General features: G+C 40.0%; 1 protein-coding gene across 3 annotated transcripts in view; it reads left to right on the forward strand.

Moving 5' to 3' along the window:
* Positions 1-953: 953 nt before the first annotated feature.
* The window catches only part of LRRC4C (leucine rich repeat containing 4C), a 554,412-nt gene continuing 536,903 nt past the window's right edge, over positions 954-18,462 (forward strand). For all 3 annotated transcript variants that reach the window (XM_030002049.2, XM_030002023.2, XM_030002038.2), the window contains exon 1: positions 954-1,710. The gene's annotated coding sequence lies outside the window, so the exon portion shown is untranslated. The remainder of the gene's footprint in view (positions 1,711-18,462) is intronic.

Below are 18,462 nucleotides of genomic sequence, written 5' to 3' on the forward strand. Positions count from 1 at the left end.
TCATTCAATAGGGAGCTCTGTCAAGTGTATTTGGTTATTCAGACCTATGAACTGGTTCCTTACCAGTCCCACACAGTTATAACTTACTGTAGTAATCCCCAAGCTGCATCTGAAGAATGGTTTATTTTTGCTTTCACGTTCCTGAAGGAGTCTCAAAGTGTTGTCTGCTGCAAAAAGTTGGAATTATGGATGCCAAGTGAGACAGCAGTGCTTGCATGCTGAACCTGATGTGGAAGGTCCAAACTACCTGTGGGAAAACAAAGGCAATATGACTGTTTTCATATTTCATGGGAATGAATTACAGCTAGGGCTTGCACTAGCCACAGCAGAATACCCACGCTCCTGCACCGATGTAGGTCAGCTGCTTGGACAATACATGGAAAATCTGTTTTGGCTGTTGGACTGAGAACTTCAAACTCGTTTCACAAGTGAAAGGTTTCAGCAGAACAATTCTTGGTAAAGGAGGGAATTTCAAGCACCTTCATAAATGCAGTGCTGGATGTCTGCCTCCACTGACTTTCAAAATTTTTCTTTTCCTGCCAGAAATCCTTTCTTTTCTAAAAATATTTACTTGACTCTGCATATTGCTGTCTAATCTAGAGATGGATAATACAGTGCTGATTTTAAAATCCTGACTGGTACAGGATATAAGCATGACTTCTAAAATAGTGCTAAACCGAGTTGCTTCGGAACAAATTTTCTAACCTAACGCGCTCTTCTGGGTGTAGCGTGGTTTATACACCACCACCAGCCCCCATTCCCCCCCCCCCAGTCCTGCCATCCTAATCTTCTAGACCATTTACTACCCTCCTCTTATCCCAAGGAAAATACAATTGCTGGCTCTGATATTCATTAAGTGATAATCCAGATTAATTCAGACTTTGATGTAGAAACAGGTCCTGTTTCGGCTGCAAAGAAATCCAGATCGCCCCACGGAAAATGCCCCCGCACACACACACGCACGTACACACGCGAGCAGGCAGTATGTAGAATGCCTTAAAGAAACTGTAGCTAACCACCTTATTAGTATTCCTCCCTCCTCTGTGTTTCACTTGCAGCAACAGAGGGCTGAGCAAAATGCAGTAGAACAGGGACAGAGACAGAGCTGGCAATCATCTCGGTGCAGGCTGCTGAATGTAGGGGGTGGGGGGGATGCAGCAAAGCAAGATTAATAACCTTGCCATAATCCTGTGCACCCTGGAAGGAGATACCTCTGGTGACTGAGCTGTTCTTGCCTTGATTAATTGGACCGAGTGACTGAGGGGCTGGCAATCCACCTGGTTTGGAGGCGACCCCCTGGTTTTGCTGCTCTCTGAATCCTCTACCCATCTGGGAAGGTAACAGTGAGACATACCATCTGCAGCACACACAGCAGCTATTGGAGGCTACTACTGACAGTTTGCGCTACAGTTTTTTGGTGAGCGAGGAGCCAGGTATATCGTACAGTAGGATATTTCTGTGCTCGAGCTACCGAATTTCACAATCTGGTCCCTACGCTCCCTTTTCCAATTGCCTTTGAGTTCTGGGCTTACTTTTGGCATAGTCTCCTGGACGCGTTTTGCTGGGGATGGAAGAGCAGTAAATGGAACCTCTGAAAACTAATTGTTTTGCTTCTGTGTGACTCAAGAAAGAGAAAAGCGAAAAGAATCAAATGCAGCTGGAGGAATTTAAATTTCTTTCGGAGAAGTTTACAGAGGGACTGTACAAAAGGTAAGTCCAGGGGTTTGTCTGCCCCTTCTGTTTCCTTCTCTGTCTCCTGCTTGCTGCTTTGAGCTGGGGAAAAAAGCTAAAACATGAGTACTGGGTGCATATGGAGTGTGGTGTTTGTAAAGTCTGTGCTTGTAATTGGCATCCCCTTTTTACTTCCTTTTCTGGTTTGGGGTTTTGGGGTTTTTTTTTCGGTTTGTGGGTTTTTGGTTTTTTCCCTCCCCCTGGCATTTGCACAGTAACAAAAAAATGCTTGGACAATAATGATCTATACTGCTGGAAAATGTTAGTTAAGTAGCACTATAAAGCTCCTTTCATTTCAAAGGTATTAGAATTTCTAGGGAGAGAATTCTTTTTATTAAACCAGCTAAAATATTTGGGAAGTATCTAGAATGGGCAAGAAGTATAGTTCATACAATACCTTCATTAGAAGTCTCCATATTTTTCATAAATCTTGTCTGTTTTTTTCTCTGCATTTAGTCAGCTCTGGAATGATGAATATGTAAGTAAAAAGCTGCTTCTGCTGCTGTTAGCGGAAGTAGAAGGTAGCAGAATGGAAATTTGAGGATTTGTGCATCACTTATGTGAAGTTCATCTGTTTGCTTCTCATTAACCTTTTGAATGCTGATGCTTTTTTTTTTTTTTTTTTTTTTTTTTTTTCCAGCTACAGAATTTATGAAATAGGTAGGGCCAAACAGTAAAAACTCATATGGAACAGAGTCCCAATCACAAATGAGTTCTTGTGGGCCCTGAATTTTTGGGATGGAGGTGCTACCAAGTGCTGAGGTGACCAAAGTAAATGTCTCATCCAGCATGGTTCATGGCACTCCAGTATTTCTGGAGATCTATCAATCATACGGCTGTGGTGCAACTCGGTGTTTAAACCTGGCACTTATCTTCCCCCTGCACACTTCCTCCCCCTCCCCAATGCAGTTTCTGCAGGAACAGTATGACTCTGTAGCCTTTCCCTTCTTTCCATTAAATAATAGAAATAAAATACCATTGCATTGCAATAGAATCGGAGCTCTTGTAGTTGAGCTTTTTTTTATTGCTGCACTGATAGTACTTAGCATTCCCAAGGAGGTGAGAAAACCATCTGTAAATACATTTCAAAGATGCATCGTTCTCCAAATGGAATTGCTAGGTACTCACTCCTTCTCAATTATATGAATATGAATGACTAATATTGAAGGATATGGTATCTATTTGAAAGACTGCATAGCTGGTTATTTAGTGTAAAAAGACATGGCTCAAAATTCAGTTCTACTGAATAATCAGATGTTGAGGGGCTTGTATTTGTATGTATACATACGTAATGTATGTGAAGAAAAGGGGACTTACGTCAGATTTATATTTACAAGGACACATCAAATAGGATGGACCTTTGATCCATTTGGTACAAAGAAGTGTAATGACCCTTCTTGTAATAGATCCTGTGTTGTAAAGCTAAAAACTTAATGAAAAGGCTCTGCTTCAGAGTAATCAAATCACTTCATGTTATTGCATCCTGTCAGTCAGTCCCTCTATTTCCCACTGGTTTTGCATAATAGCTTTAAAGGGGGATTAAGGAAGAAAGCAGAACTGGTTATAGGTGTGTTTCCCCTCATTTTCTGGAAGTGATGCTCTGTGTTGCATGTGCCTTTACTCTATATGATTACGACAAACAAATCTTTCTGGGCAGGATGCATTTTGCCCTCATGGTACTTTCCTCAAGCCCTATTGCATATAGCACATGAATCTATTTCACCAGGCAATGAGCTATGCTCTCTTTTAACTATGGGGAACTATGGGTCTGTGTGTAATGAGGGCTAAAAAAAAAAAAAGTGTGTGTGGAGAAATGACAACTCCTGATTTTTAGAGCCTGGTTTTAGAATTGAAGTATGTAATGAGACCATCAAAGCAGAGATGTTGACTGGATGAAAGCAAGGGAAGGAACGTTCTGCCTGGAGATGAAACAACTTTCGTGTTCTGGGGAAAAAGACAACACATTTGTTCCATTGGTATTTCTACATATTCTGATGTGTAGGGTATAATTTAGTGTGTTGCCCTAAACTGAGTGGGAGGGTAGTCACCTGTATGCTGGAGAAGAAAGATGTCGCTGCTCTCTTGATAGGGTGTCCAGATGTTGTTAATCATCTATCTCTGTTGATCATCAACCCTACTGAAGTAAGACTGGTGTGGATTTTTTTGCATGTAGCATTATCTCCTTATATACTGCAGACTAAAGCAAATGGTGGTTATTTTACATTTTTAATAGATTCACTAAACAGGAAAGCTTGTGCTTCTCCCCCCCCCCCCCCACTTAAGTATTTATATTGGTTTAGTAGATTTTGATGAGAACTCTTCCCGAATTTCAATTCTGATTTCCTAATTATACTGTCATATTTTCTATTTTTTGTTTTTGTTTGTACATCTTCTAATATACAATATTGTATATAACATTATATCACAGGATGGATTTGGGTTTCTAATACCATTGCTATTCTTATGGCAAGAATGGAAATGGATAGTACTCGGTGCTAGCAGGTTTTATGTGGGAACAGGCTTTAGCACCAGTTGGACCGTGTGGGGGCTTTTTAATGTTCAGTTAGAAAACTGTAAAATGAATGTCAAGTGTTTCATTTTAGTGGCACTTCCATTTTAATTGCATTTCATAGTGTAATATTGCATACACCTTCGATCTCACCTAACGGGGAGAATGCTTTCTTCTCTGTACCGTTGGGGTGCTTGTATGGGCTCAATCTACTACGCCTTGTGCGTCTTGCTGGAATAGGAAGGGAAGGCCCGCATGGGTCTTGCAGTGAGTGTATCGTAGGTAAAGTCTCTCAGCGGGAATATGGATACAATGAGATTCTTATGAGCTGAATTTTCTAAATGTTGTTCTAAGAATAAGTGGAAGGTAAAGAAAACTGATATTTCTTTTTCACTTAGTTCCAGTTAATCGAGCAGCTTCGTTTTCTCATTGCTGAAGTCAGCCAACAACCAGGCACTAAGCTTCTCCAGCACATGTTGCTGTGTTTCCAAGATCCAGGGTACTTTACACATGAATTCCTCCTTCCTTCTGAAACAAGCTGGGCTGACAACTGGTATGTCAATCTTGGAGCTCTGCAGCTGCATGCAAGCAAGGGGAGGATGGGAGAGAGGAGATGTACCAGCAGTTCCAGGACTTGAACCAAAACAACAAGCTCTGTGGGATGGCAGAACGTGTCGTTTTGATTGCTGACTCATTGTGTTGGTCTGCAATATTGTCTTAAGCTAATGTGATGACTTTGGGCCTGGCTTTGAAAGGAGGAGCCAGAAAAGAGTAGTTTATCAGTAAACCCACACTGCTTATGAATGTGTACTTCCCTAATGACAAATGGTAGGATCACTGGAAATTCCTGTGGGTAGAGTTAGTGTTCCTAAATCTCTTACTTTAAGAGAATTAATAGCAAGTAAAATTTACTGCTTTTAGCCACTTAAGAAAAAAAAAAAAAAGAAGTTACAAATATATCCTTTCAGTTGACAAGTTAGTTGACTGCAGTAAATTACTTCCCCCCCTTCCCCCCCCCCCCACTACATTGCTGTCCTTCCCATTTCTTTTCATTCTGTGTTGAAGGATAAGGTTTAGGGATGAAGGAGAATCAGAACCCAAAATTCCAGTTCCTGGGCTGGCAAATAAACATGTTGGATAAACTCAAAACTCTTAAGCAGCAGATTAAAACCAATTAATTTTCTGCTTTCAGTACTCCTAGTTGGAAGTGTGAAAATGGAGTTTGTTTGGGAGATTGTTTAATTTCTTTGCTTTTCAAAAGGACAGTTACTCAGATAGTTTAGGGAAGACAGCCTTTGTGGTGCTGCTACCTGTTATTTGGCCTTCCACAGACTGAGGTAGCCAAGGCGGCTGCCTTTAGTAGTAGGAGTTCCTTATGTTTTTATGAAATTAATACAAAAGATCATGTATTTTTCTTAAGTTGTATAACAAAAAACCATGAGAAAATGTTGACTTAGACACTGTAGCTTTTAGGAGTGGTCCAAAAGAGGAGTGTTGAGAGCATGGTATACATATGCAGGTATTTGCTTCTAGAGACTGTTACTGTTGAGGTTTGTAAGATAGTGATAGTGATGTTCTCAAAGTTGATTCAAATGCCCAAGTGGTATGCTGAGTTTTCCACAGTTATTTCATATTGCTGAAGAGGAAACTTACTGTTTGGTGTTCTCAAAAATCTGCAAGATGCTGCCATGCAAGAGCTCTTGCTGCCAGACTCAGAGTGGTTACGTAAGGTAGAATCCTATTGATCCTGGAGGAGGGTGGTGGGCAGAGATTTCTTCAGAAACTGGAGACTTTCTTTCTTGAAACATGTACTGCAGAAGCAGAATTGTAGTAAGGAATCTAGGTCTCTTCCCAGCGTGTATTGAAGAAACTTTTCTCATAGGGACAACAATTATTTTGTAACTTGCCAAAGTTGCTTTACTCAACTGGCCATCAATGGTAGGTACTCTGTACTTTGTGCGTTGCCAAGGCTAGCAGAAATGTCAGTGTAAAACAACAGCATGCTTAAGTGAGGCTTGTAACTGCAAATATAAAGGGCTTCTCTTGTTGCATTTTTGACATAGCTTTGAGCTTGCAACCCATGTCAGGGAGATTTTCCTTGAGGCCCATTATTCTAACCTCTTCAATAATTTAAGATGTTGTTTTGGTAGGTTAAATTTACGTCAAGTGCTCATGAAGTCCAGCACGTACTAGTAATTAGAGACTGTCAGTTCCAGTCCTGTTGTTCATTCTGTTTACAAGAGTAAGAACAGGGTTATATCCTTCTCTGTTTAGCTCCTCTGAAATAGCTGAATTGGTATGAGGTAAAGATACAGACAAGTGAGGTGGGAGGACAGTAAATTTTTTTTTTTTTGCAAATGTTTGCTTGATTCGATTTAACTCTCTGTGGGAGCAAAAGAATCCTCCCGTTTATATTGTTTAGTCGTAGGGGAAAATCTTATCAGTGCAACATGGGGCTATCAAGCAGTGGGCATGTTTTCCATATAATCTTGGCTTTCTTCTTCTAATTTATCTACTACTAGTAATATAATCTTTACAGTCTTTTCTGCTGTCCCAGAAAGAAATTGGCAAATGAGAAAAGTGACACTCTGTGCTACATATGTGGTGGATCACCAGTTTTTATAAACCAGTAAGGCATCGTTTTGGAATTACTAGGTAAAGCTAGGGATGGCACTTCTTTGCCTGTGTGATTTTCCCCCCTGCCCCCATTATTAATCAGTTAAGCATGTTGAAAGCATCAATGCAGCTTCTAGTTGAAGGGACAAAGAGCAGGTGAATGTTCTGAGATGAGGCCTTTCTACAGAGGTTCTCCCATTGAGGCTGTGTTTGTTTCAACCTATTTTTATTTATAGGCTTTTCTCTGGAGCTACTCACTATAATAACTGTGCATTTCATGTAAACCTATAAATCTCCACTGTACCCTCAGTTATTTCAGGAAGAAAATGAGGCACTTCAAAGTGAAATGATCTACCTACAATTTACTTAAAACCTGCAAGAGCAGCTGCCTTCTAGAAAGCAGAAGATGCAACAGTAAAAACTGAAGACAAAAGAGCGGAATGGGTGAACTCAAAGTAGGAAGGAAAAATAGTGCAACGATTACCCCAAAGACAAAAGTAGTTTCATAATCTTGTAAGGGTACAAGGAGGGATTGCATTGTACAGACTGCACATGGAAGAAAATGTTACTTTTGTGTGCAGTGAAAATGTGTTTTTGCAGTTTGGGTGGGGAAAAATGGGTTGTAGAACATTCTTTTAAGCATCTCAAGCATATGCTTCAGAAATGCCACTTAGTCAGGTCCCAAGTCTGCATTTTTATTTTGAACAAGGGTAGATAGAGCAGGGCTAATAACCGGAGTAGCATTATCAAAACTCCATGAGGGATTTGGATCTCTCTTGAAAAAGCTTTGGAAACTTAAGCCTTGGACTTTGATAGGAAATTTGAGCTACAGTTCCTTAACGGAATATATATTGAGTAAATACCAAGTAAGAACATATCTTCCTGGGAATAATGAATGCCTCACCACAGACTCTTCAATTATTATATTGCAATGGGGTTGTAAATATTAAAGTCATGTTCTTTATCTGTTCAATTATGCAATCATTCCTCTTGGGTGGAAGTGCAATCTAGTTCTGAAAACAAATGAGGTGAGAGATGTAGTTTAGGCCACATTTGGGCGAAAGGAGTGTGTGAGCTGGAGAAGGGTGCAGGCCCAGGAAAACAAGACTGCTTGTATGGTTAGAAGTTCATACGGGTATGTGCTAAACTTGCGTTTAGATGGGATTGTTGGGAGAATGATGAGAGTGGTGGGTTCACAATAGTTAACATTTGGATCAACTGAATTCAGGAAGTCTGAAGCAAACTGAGGACATCCAGAAGAGGTAATTTAATATATAGGTATGCAAGAGCCTAAGAATCCAGAGATAACATTCAAAATGACCGATGCATTGAAAACTTGTAAAGGAAGTGTGTGAAGTAATGTAACTGCAAGGGTCAGTATTTTAATTCATTTCTGGAAAACCAAGTATTACAGTTTCTGGAGTTTGTGAGCTAGATCTTAGAATATTTGACTGTGGCAATTTTTATGTAATCACCCACATGTCTTCTGGTGAAAAATGTAAGTCAAAATTGTGCAAGCTTTGAAGATTTTTAGTGACTAAAAAAGAAAATCGTGAATGGCTTTATATTATCAGCTCTAGAATACGCAAAGGAACTTGGCTGAATTAATGTATGGTTGGCTTAATGTAACCTGGTTGTCAGGCAGTAAATACCATGCACTTTCTTCCTCCCCTTCGTATCACGCCTGATCCACATGCGTGTTTTGCCTCCGAAGTTTCAGTGGATGCTTGCAGTGGAGTGGGCTGCGTGTAGCAGTGCTGCTCAGTGGCACTTCCTGTTTTCCTGTGACCTGCAGCAGAGTTATCTGTACTGTTTACTGGAGAACAAAGTGGCCTCAGGGGAGCAAGGATTGCCCTAAATCCTTCTTGGCTCTGCCCTGCCCTGCAACTACCATGCGATTGAGCTGAGTAGTAAGGGAGAGACAGTATAGCCTGACTTGTTAGCTTTCCTTTTCCTCCTTTGTCATTGATATTCAGGGCTTGCTGCGGTAACCCGATGCCCTCCTTTTACAGAAGTCACAACCCTTTCAAACCACAAAAGATCCCATCAGACTGGGATTCCCTTGACAATCAGCTTTATAGTTTAAGCAGCTTTATGCAATACTGAAAACAGTGACAGTTGAGAGAGGTAACTAGGAGACTTCTTATATTATAAATACTTGGCTTGGCAAAGTGTGCTTAAGGGTCTTAAGCTGCCTAAAAGAGTCTCTTAATCTGCCTTAATTCTTCTTATTATATTCTTTTTCTGAAGTAGGCGGAGATGCAAGATCTTTCTTTTCATTTAGATGAATAGAGAAGTTCCGCACCTGTCTCCAGATAAATCGACTCCATTCTGTAGTATGCTGGCTTGGGATACCACTTTCTAAGTGAATCGTCAAAAGTTGGGGATTACTGCTTTAGATTTGTCCTGTTTTTAGAGAGATGCATTTCTGCCTACATCTGAACTTTTTTCCTCTCAAGGGGAGTATTTGCCACCAGGCAAGTGGGGTTAATTGTTCTGTTTTCCTGTATGGGAAGTGTTAGATTAGAAGTTTAGAAAGGGAGGGTGGAATTGCCTTGATCCCATGAGTTCCTCGTTGTGAAGACTTGTGTGAAACTTTCCAAGAGTATTAGCTTTAAGTCTGTTTATGAAACACCTCATTTAATATATGGGATGTGTATGTTCTACTAGATGTGTTTAAGGAATGTAGAAAGACAGGGGGAACTTAGTAAAAGTTCTGTCCCAAATACTTATATTTATGTAATGTAATTTCCCATTTGGAATCAGAGCTTTGCTGTGAATCATGAGCATTTCAATGATTTTTTTCCATCTGGAATTTAGTGGAAGCTTCTGAGTTCTAGCAGTGGAGAAGCCTAACTTATTTCATCATCTCTTATCTACATAAGACATAAACCTATATCTTTGTTCTAGCTAGGGATGACCCAGTTTGAAGTCTTTCTGGTGGTGTCAGTAAGAAATATGCTTCCCTGCCACCACCTTCCCCTTCACGCTCTTGGATATGGGGAGGGAAACGTCAGGAGCAAAAATATAATAAAGTGATCGTCTTGGATGCAGAGGAAGTAGAAATGGGTAAAGCTATTACTCTGATATTTCATAAACACTTACTTTGCTAGTGGAAGTGAGTTTTGTGTTGTATTGAGGGAGGAGAAAGTGTATTTGGGAAAGTAATGATTTTTCTAAATCTATGAATAATTGAGAAAATACCACATATTTCTAAATGCAATGTAAGTAATAATTTCGTAAAGTTATTTTGTCCAGGTTAAATGTCTATTGTACAGTGAGAGTGTTGTCCTGTTTTATCAGAAACAATGCCTGAGCTTTTAACACTTAAATTCTTTTACTTCTGACTGTTGCTGATAGTTGTATCTATCTTTCTTTCCATATTGTTTAACTGTAATTGGTGTACTAGAAGGCTGCTTTCATGATCTTGTCCAGGCCCTCGGGCAATGGAAATGAGTAGGTAGTTCCAATAAGGATGTCAGTTCATGAGAATAAGCGTTTGGCCTCCAGTTGTTGTTCTACAAATTATTGTCTAAATAGTACTTTTCAAATGTAGGTGCATTTCTGCAACCACTTCAGGCTTAGGTGTGTTTAATTATTTAAGCCTAGCAGTAAGCACTGTGAGCAGCAGCAGAGGAAAGGTCACTGGAGGAAGAAGAGCATGTCTTCTACAAAAGGCCCTGATGTTGCATTTGATTTTTAGTAGGATAACACAGACACTAGAAAACATGAAGAATTCACACAGGCTTTATACCACTGTTAGTAATGGAACTAGAAATTGCCCTCTAATAGTGTAATACTCTGAATTTTTAGTATTACAAAGGAAAGGAAACTCTTTAATTTTTCAGTTTCTAAACCAAATGAGGAATGTGCTCCTACTTTTTATGGAAACTCTCTCATTAGGAGGTAATACCTCTTAAACAGCTAATACAGTTGGAAAAAGCAAAAAGCTATCATAGCTACACTAAAAATGTTTCGGGCAAGACTACTAGTGTAAAACTACGGGGTGTGGGGTTTTGTGGTTTTTTTTTTTTAACATCACATCTTAAGGTCTGCTACTTGAGCTCTAGTGTTTTTTGTTCCCCCCCCCCCCCCCCCCCGCAGTTCTCTAGAGTATCAATTTTATTTTAATGACTCGAGGTTAGTATTGAGAAGTTGATGTGTGGGTGATATGAAATGAAGCTAGTGGGTTTTGCCCTTGCTTTTGCCCCTGATTGGAAGTCTTTGTTGAATTTCATTTTTTATGTAGACTTTGCCAACAAAAGAAAATAATACATCTAATCAATACTCTTGTTGCCCTACTCATTAGACATACTAACCCCAATAGAATAGGCAATATGCACTGCCTTTAAATCTAGGGTAGTGCTCTGGCCCTTTTGGAGGGAGCAGGCTCTCTTTCTGTGCCTGTTGATGTTACGAAAGTTCAGGTAGCTGTGGTTAGAAGAACAGTCTTACATTTGATCTACTATAACCATATGCCACTACTCTGTGATCTGTCTTACTTGCTTTTGCTTTCTTTATGACCTGTTTTCCTGTAGGGTAAAGAATCTATAGATTTATATACTGTATAGACTACTAAAACTGTTATTGAGCTACTGCATTAAGCTGGTAAATTACTCCCTAAATGCATGGCTGCTACCCCTCAGGACAGAAATGAGAAGCTTCCTTGCCACCATCTTGTGTACTCCTGACACTTGTGCTATTTCTGATTAACTTGTTTTCTCTGTATTACAGTAACAAATATCTTTAATGGCGTTTCATTATACATACAATGCCCTGAGTTTCATAAGATGAAGAAATGCTTTTACTTGCTTGGGCTTTCAATCTCTACTTGCAGGTACTCGGCAAGCAGTAATCATTTTTTTGATTTTATTGTTGAATGGCTGTTAAAATTCAGTCATTTTGTGAGACAAAGCAATACCTCCCTTCTGAGATCATACTATTTAACTTGGCAGAAATGGAACAAAAGAGGATGCACAATCAATGCAATGCAGTAAGGGTCAAGGCTGTGGTTTGGATGTATGATCTCTTGCTACCTGTGACCTTTAAAGCCAAGATTATTCTATTAAACTGCTCCTCCACAGGCAGGCGTAAGGATCAGAATGCTGGTCGTTGCCTTGCCACTGCCTTCTGCGTTACCTTCAGTGGCCAGATAGGTTTAAAATCATACTGCAGTAGAGCAGGACAGAGGTGACAGAGAAATAGATCACGTTGGAGATGCCTACATCTGAACTACCTGCACCAAGCCCTGGCTAGAACTGATGTGACTGCCATTCATGTTGGATGAGAGGGCAATAAAGGTGGGTCACCATGTCAAGATAGTGGGCAGCGTCTGTGTCATTTTAGGGTATAAGGAGGAACTAGGCTATCAGCAAGGTTAGTTTGGGTTTTGTTTCTAAACATTGCCATTGTTAATTCATTCTTTTTCTTTGCTTTTTGCTTGCCCTGTGCTGGTAAGGATGGAGATGAAATATGCAAGCAACTTCTGACTCACTCTCTTCCACACTAGCTAGTCCAAGAATAATTTGAGAAGCATCGAGCAAGAGTTGAGTCACTAAATCAACCATGAAGTTCTGACTTGCTGTGTTGGAGGTTATGTCTCGCTTTGCATAGCCCCTGGTTCACAGTGGGTGTGAAGCTCCAGCCATAGTCTGTACCGCAGCTTATGCCAATACATCACGTTACAAACCATGCTCTGGAATTGCAAGGTTGATTGTGTTTCCCTCAAGGGTAGAAACAACAAGAGCAGAACTGTAGGATCAGTTCGAACAGTAGGGATGAGTATTACACAACCCATGCAGGTGGTGTGCTGCTTTAATTGCTCCGTAGCTACGTAGGGAAACTGGAGGACTGACACCGCGCTCCAAGGACACTGATGGGTAAAACTCGGAATAGTCGGACCCTGCAGCAGCACTGGGGCTTAGGGACCCCACAGCAGTCCAGCCAGCTGATCCCTTGCAGCGTTTGGTAAAACAAACCCTGTAGCAAGAGTTTTGAAGAAGGTAAGACTATGGTGCATGAAATCTACAGTCACAGATTTAGAGGAACCTCTGCCCGCTGAAGAAGATCCATATGGCATTTAATGGATATGAAGATTATAGGCGTCCATCAAAAAGTAATAGGACTACATGGTGATTACTCTTAAATTTATGGAATATAATGAAACATCAATATAGCACTTTCCTGTAGGACTTGTTCAACTATCCCATAGCATTTATTGTCTGGGATGTAATTTTCTATTGAACTTGATGGGAGGATCCAAAAATAGAAAATTATGATTAAAAAGCAGATTTTTTTTTTCTTTTGGTATGTATTCCTTACAGAGCAAATATATTTTTAGGATTTTATCTAGAGTAGAAGCACAGAAGAACAGTATGACTTTTTACCCTATTGCTTCTGTTGTGGTAAAGACGACACATTTAACAGCAAGTTTAGTTAACATTTTAACATTAGTTCTATATTTAAGGCTTCATCTGTATTAAGTAAAACAAATATCCCAACAGTGTAATCGGGAGAGGTTGTTTGAGAGTGTGTGAAATGGGGAAGGAAGGTTCATAAAAATGGTGGCTTTGACTTCTGTTTTTGGAAATCAGTTCATTAAGAACTTACAACTTGATAAGAGGTGAGGAAACTATGTGGGGTTTAAAGTTTTCAGTTCTCAGACATGATAAAGGCAAAACTGAAACAGAGCGTATACATTCAGTGGTGTGTATATATATTCTTCCTCTAGAAAGTTTTAAAATAAAAATGTTTTTTCCAAATCGGAGTAAGACAAGAAGCACTGAATCCTTCAAGATAGCCCCGGCCATCCTCTGCATAAATCTAACTACAGTTTAAATAATACAATTAATAACACTTTAGTCTTGTCATGATGTTCTGTCACTGTCAGAACAAGGTTGTGTCTGTATCAAAATACTTGGGCTACTTTGCTTTATGGAGTAACTTGAGTTGACTTCATGTTTTGATCTCAGATCTTCATAAACAGATACCACTCTGCTTTCTTCATTATTCTCTTAATACTGCATGACACTTACTTTTCCAGACTTTGGTCAGGGAGTGGCACAATATTTATTTAGAAATGTGTTCCTGTGCTCGTGTCTACAGCTAGAAATAATGTGTGTGTGTGTTCATATACACACACACGCACCCTATTTCTTTAGAAGGTTCAAGTGCTTTTGTCATACTTGCTCACTTCTGCTACAAACAGAAGCAGGTTTTCTGTGCAAAACCAGTAAAACTTCTTGTACTTCTGAGGTGAACAACTATCAGGATTTTTTTTTTTTTTTAGATGACCTTTTCTTTTTTCCTTTTTCCGCGGTCTATGGAAAGAAGGTAAAGCTTCAACTGAAGAGTTGGAACCGGTGTTTCCCCTTCCCCCCTCCTTGTCTCCAAAAATGAGCTGCAAGTTTTGCTTCCCGTAGCCCTTTGCCTCCGTTCCCGGAGGAGCAGATCTGAGCGGTGTGTCCTCGGGCAAGTCTTTTTGAAAGATTATATCTGGAGCTAAGCCTTAAGGGACCGTTTCAGTGAGCCCTATATCTCTACTTCAAATCTTTCGAGCGTTTCCCTTTGCTGTTTTTTGGGTTTTTTTTCTGGACTCCTTAGTGAATTTTATCATGAGTGGAAGTAGACACCTTAAAAATCACTTTTTCTTGGCGACCTGGAACTGCTTTATGCGTAGCTCTTAAAGAAGAGTGATTTCCGAATTCAATTTATCGTGGTGCAGCACTTAAGTCACCCGCCGGGCTGGCGAAGCACTGTTTCGGCGTGATTTCTCTCGCCTAATTGCAAATTGAAAGGGGACGGAGGGGGTGAGAAGACCCGGGGGGGGTGCCGGGGTCGCCGCTTCTTACCACCGCCGCCGCCGAGGGGATGGCCCCTGAGGGGATGGCCGCTTCCCGCCGCCGCCGCTGAGGGGATGGCCGCTTCCCGCTTCCCGCCGCCGGGCTGGGCTCGGCGCCTGCCGGGATCCTCCTGACTCCTCTGCCTTGCTCGTTTACCTCATTAAAGGCGAGTTTTTCTGAGGAAACGTAAGGTGGTGGTGGTTCTAACGACTAATGGTTTCATAAGCTGCGTGCATTGATGTGGCTTAATGTGCTTATAGGCAAGTACATCAGCCCAATAAAAATGAGGTAAAAAGTGCTTGTCGCCTCTCCCAATCCCCCCCTTCCCCTTTTCTCATAACAATAACTTCTGTAATACAGAAATTTAACTTCGTTGTTACCCACTTTTGCCCTAAAAAGCTAGCTAAAGTTCAGGCCGTTAAATACTCCGTTAGGAAGAGGTGGTGATGGAAGTAACTTGACTTTGCTGAATCGGTTCACTGATTAGGGAAGGAATTGAGCAGCTGAACAATAATCTAAGCTTATTTCAGGCACTGATCAGTCCAAAAAGGCGGCCTTGGTACTGAAAAGCCGGTCGAAGAAACTCTCTAAGACTCGTTTTGGAGTTTTAGAAAGCAGGCGTTCTTTATTGCAGTGCTGGGTGCCCCGGGGGACAGTTCCATCTAGCGTGCATGCCACAGCTTTAGCACAAACAGGTTGTATAGAATAACTAATTGCATATTAATCAGATTAGTATACATATACATAAAAATGATTGCAACTGATTATCTTAGTACTGCCTACATCCGATCAGGCGCAATGAAGGATCCATTTGAGTCGAAGGGCTGCTTTTGCGACCACCGACCCACTGGAAGTTCTTGCTGGCTGTCCTCGAAGTCTTTATTCTTGTCCTTGTTCTTTGATCTTGAAGCTTAACACAGTTTCAATTGCATGTGGTCAGTTTCAACGTTGTTCTCATCTAGCATACAGGAACATCTAGTCATAAAAGCAAAGAACTGCAAAACTTATAAATAATTACTAGTTAATCACTTGACTAGACTTTGTAATTATCTCCCCGGTTACCCTTTGTCTATTGTTTCAACCATAATGTTAATATATGATCATTTATCAAATCTTACTTGCACAGTCACCTAGCAGCAAACCAGTTTTCATAGAAGGTACAAAATATTAAAACCATAAAATTTTGAACAAACCACATGAAATGTGTGGACATATGCCATCAGACTTAATCTTTAGAGAAAGCATCAGGAGGCTTTTGTTTGTGGCGTATTATTTTTGATCATTCCCTCTGATCTGTTGTGTGTGTGTTTTACAGGTCTGTCTGGTGCAGGGGTGGCTGTTCAAGGTTATCTGGTTCTGTGAAGGAGACTAAAACAATCTTGCAACTATAATGAATAATGGTTATTCACACCTCGAACAATGAAAATGTTCTAAAATTATAAAAAAAATTCTCTTTCTTAGATGGAAGAACACAGATGTTCCACCCCCACCTTTTTTTATTTTTTCCTCCAATTTTTTCTGCACTGTTTGCTCCACCACAGGGTTCTTTTGCCAGGTTGGATTTGGTTAATGTGGAGTGTCAGAAAGTAAATAATAGTACTTTGGATCTACAGAGTGCTTCTCAAATCAGTGTCTTGTTCAGTGTCTAGGTGCACAATGAGTATTCCCCCTTGAGAGAGAGAGATAGCTGGCCGCTTATGCAAGGATAGCTAGTAGGGGTAGTTATCCCTAGGAATCGGAGTCAAATCCCATTGAGGCAAATATCAAATGTTAAGAACTCTCTTATCATGATTCATGTAGATTTTGGTGCGTATAATTGCATTACTTTTACCTGGGTCGTGGTTTTTAAGGTGGTTCTGAAGTCGTAAGGTCTTGAAGTTGGAAGACCTGAAATCTTCAGTTCTATCCTCAATGAAAGCCCTTCACCAAAGCGCTATGGCAGAGGGCTAAACTTTGTGCAGATTCCACAGCTATAAAATATTGAAGTTTTCTTTAAGTATCTCAATTTAAAACTGACCCAAATAGAATTTATGACTATAAGAATGAAACCCAACTCTCTATCAGGAATCCAGTCATGTCCAGTCTCTAATGATTTGGAAAGTGATGACATATTGATAGTGTACCTCACTAGCAGTATAACAGAGTATGTGACAGAATTTGAGTAACTGTTATCTTCATTTCTGTGTTAATCAACCTGACTCTTGAAGTACGGTATCTTCTTACTCTTGCCTGCCATGTAGAACTACTCTTGCAGTAGGAAATTCAGTGGCTTGATTTACGGATGGACTAAGTGATTTCATAAGTTGTTAATGCTTATGAATCCAGCCGTATGAAAAAAAACCCCACTATTCTACTTATTTTTAGTGTAAGCATGATTAATTTCAGACTCAACCTGGAAATACAATGTGTTCTCTCTTTCTTGTCCCCCATTAATTAAAAAAATAAAATATCTGTACCTTTAAAATGGAAGTGTCCATGAAGTTTTGTAAGCTTAGAGAGAGAGAATAGTCCTTGAAGTCTTTCAGGACTGTCTTGAAAAACCTTATAGAAACAGGACTACTTTTCTTCTGGATTTCTTTCAACTATCAAAATTTCTTTGAGAACCACTTGCCTTTGCTTTTCTGAAAACACATTACTCCTTTTGGCAGCTGCTTAAATGGCAGCTGATGCCAGGACTATATGAAAGGCCATGGCACAAATCAAAACCATATGCATAGAGGACCGTAATACATCTGTTACTGGTAATGAGATGCATTAACATGGTGGAAATGATCCTAATTCTAATATACGTATGGGAAAGGGGGAAGATGGGTGCTCATAGTAAGGCATGCTAGAGGTTTATCTCTTTAAAGCACTTTATAACCATTTAAAAATCTTTTTCAGCATCCTCATGATAAAAAACAGTAAATGGTTGCTTTTCAGACAGAAGATAATATTGAGGTATCAGCAATTCTGGTGTGTTTGTGTTGGGCTAACACTTTAAGAGCTCCTTGCTACTAAGCTAATGCTCACCCATTCATTATGTTTTCATAAGGGTAAGCATCTTGGACGTATGGGGTATTCTGTGAGCTAGAAGTCCAGTGCAACACTGAGTATTTCAATTAACTGGGTATTATAAATGGCCCTTCAGAAAAATCCTTCTGCATATGTAATTTGTGCATATAAAATAAACTTGTAATGAAATGTGCTATGGTTTACCTCTATGCCACAAGTTAAGGTATTAATCTTTCTTTTTGTTTAGGATGTTTAAGAGTGAAGAAATAGGCTGTCACATGGCAAGCTACTTCCATATAACTCTTTAAAGGACTAGAACAGAGGTGTGAATTGGAAAAAAAATAATCACAATATCTTCTTGGTTTTTTCTTTAGCTGTAAAGAGTAATACCAGTGTCCGAAAGATGCAGTCTGCCGCGCTGTAATTGATCCTTTTTCCTGCTTAGAACTGGGCCCTTATTAATAGTTTGTGTAGTTGGCAGTAATTGTAGAGGTTTTTTTGAAAACAGTTACTTGCTTCCACTTCTGTCTCACTTTCTTTTCTTATCTGCATAAACTTTGTTCTCTTCTGGGAAGAAAGGCATTTTTCTTTCCCTCTAGAAATCTCACTTGACATTTAGCGAGGGACGTTTTTAAGAATGTCAGATTGATGAGAGCTGTTTGCTGAAGTCTCACCATGTTCATTCAGCTGAACAATATCTGTTGTTAACAGCCGTAATTATTATGAACAGGTTTAAAAGGACAAGCTTATTGCTGTAGGTTGGCAACATGC

The sequence above is a fragment of the Aquila chrysaetos genome, chromosome 2 (assembly GCF_900496995.4).
Source record: "Aquila chrysaetos chrysaetos chromosome 2, bAquChr1.4, whole genome shotgun sequence".
NCBI classification, from domain to species: domain Eukaryota; kingdom Metazoa; phylum Chordata; class Aves; order Accipitriformes; family Accipitridae; genus Aquila; species Aquila chrysaetos.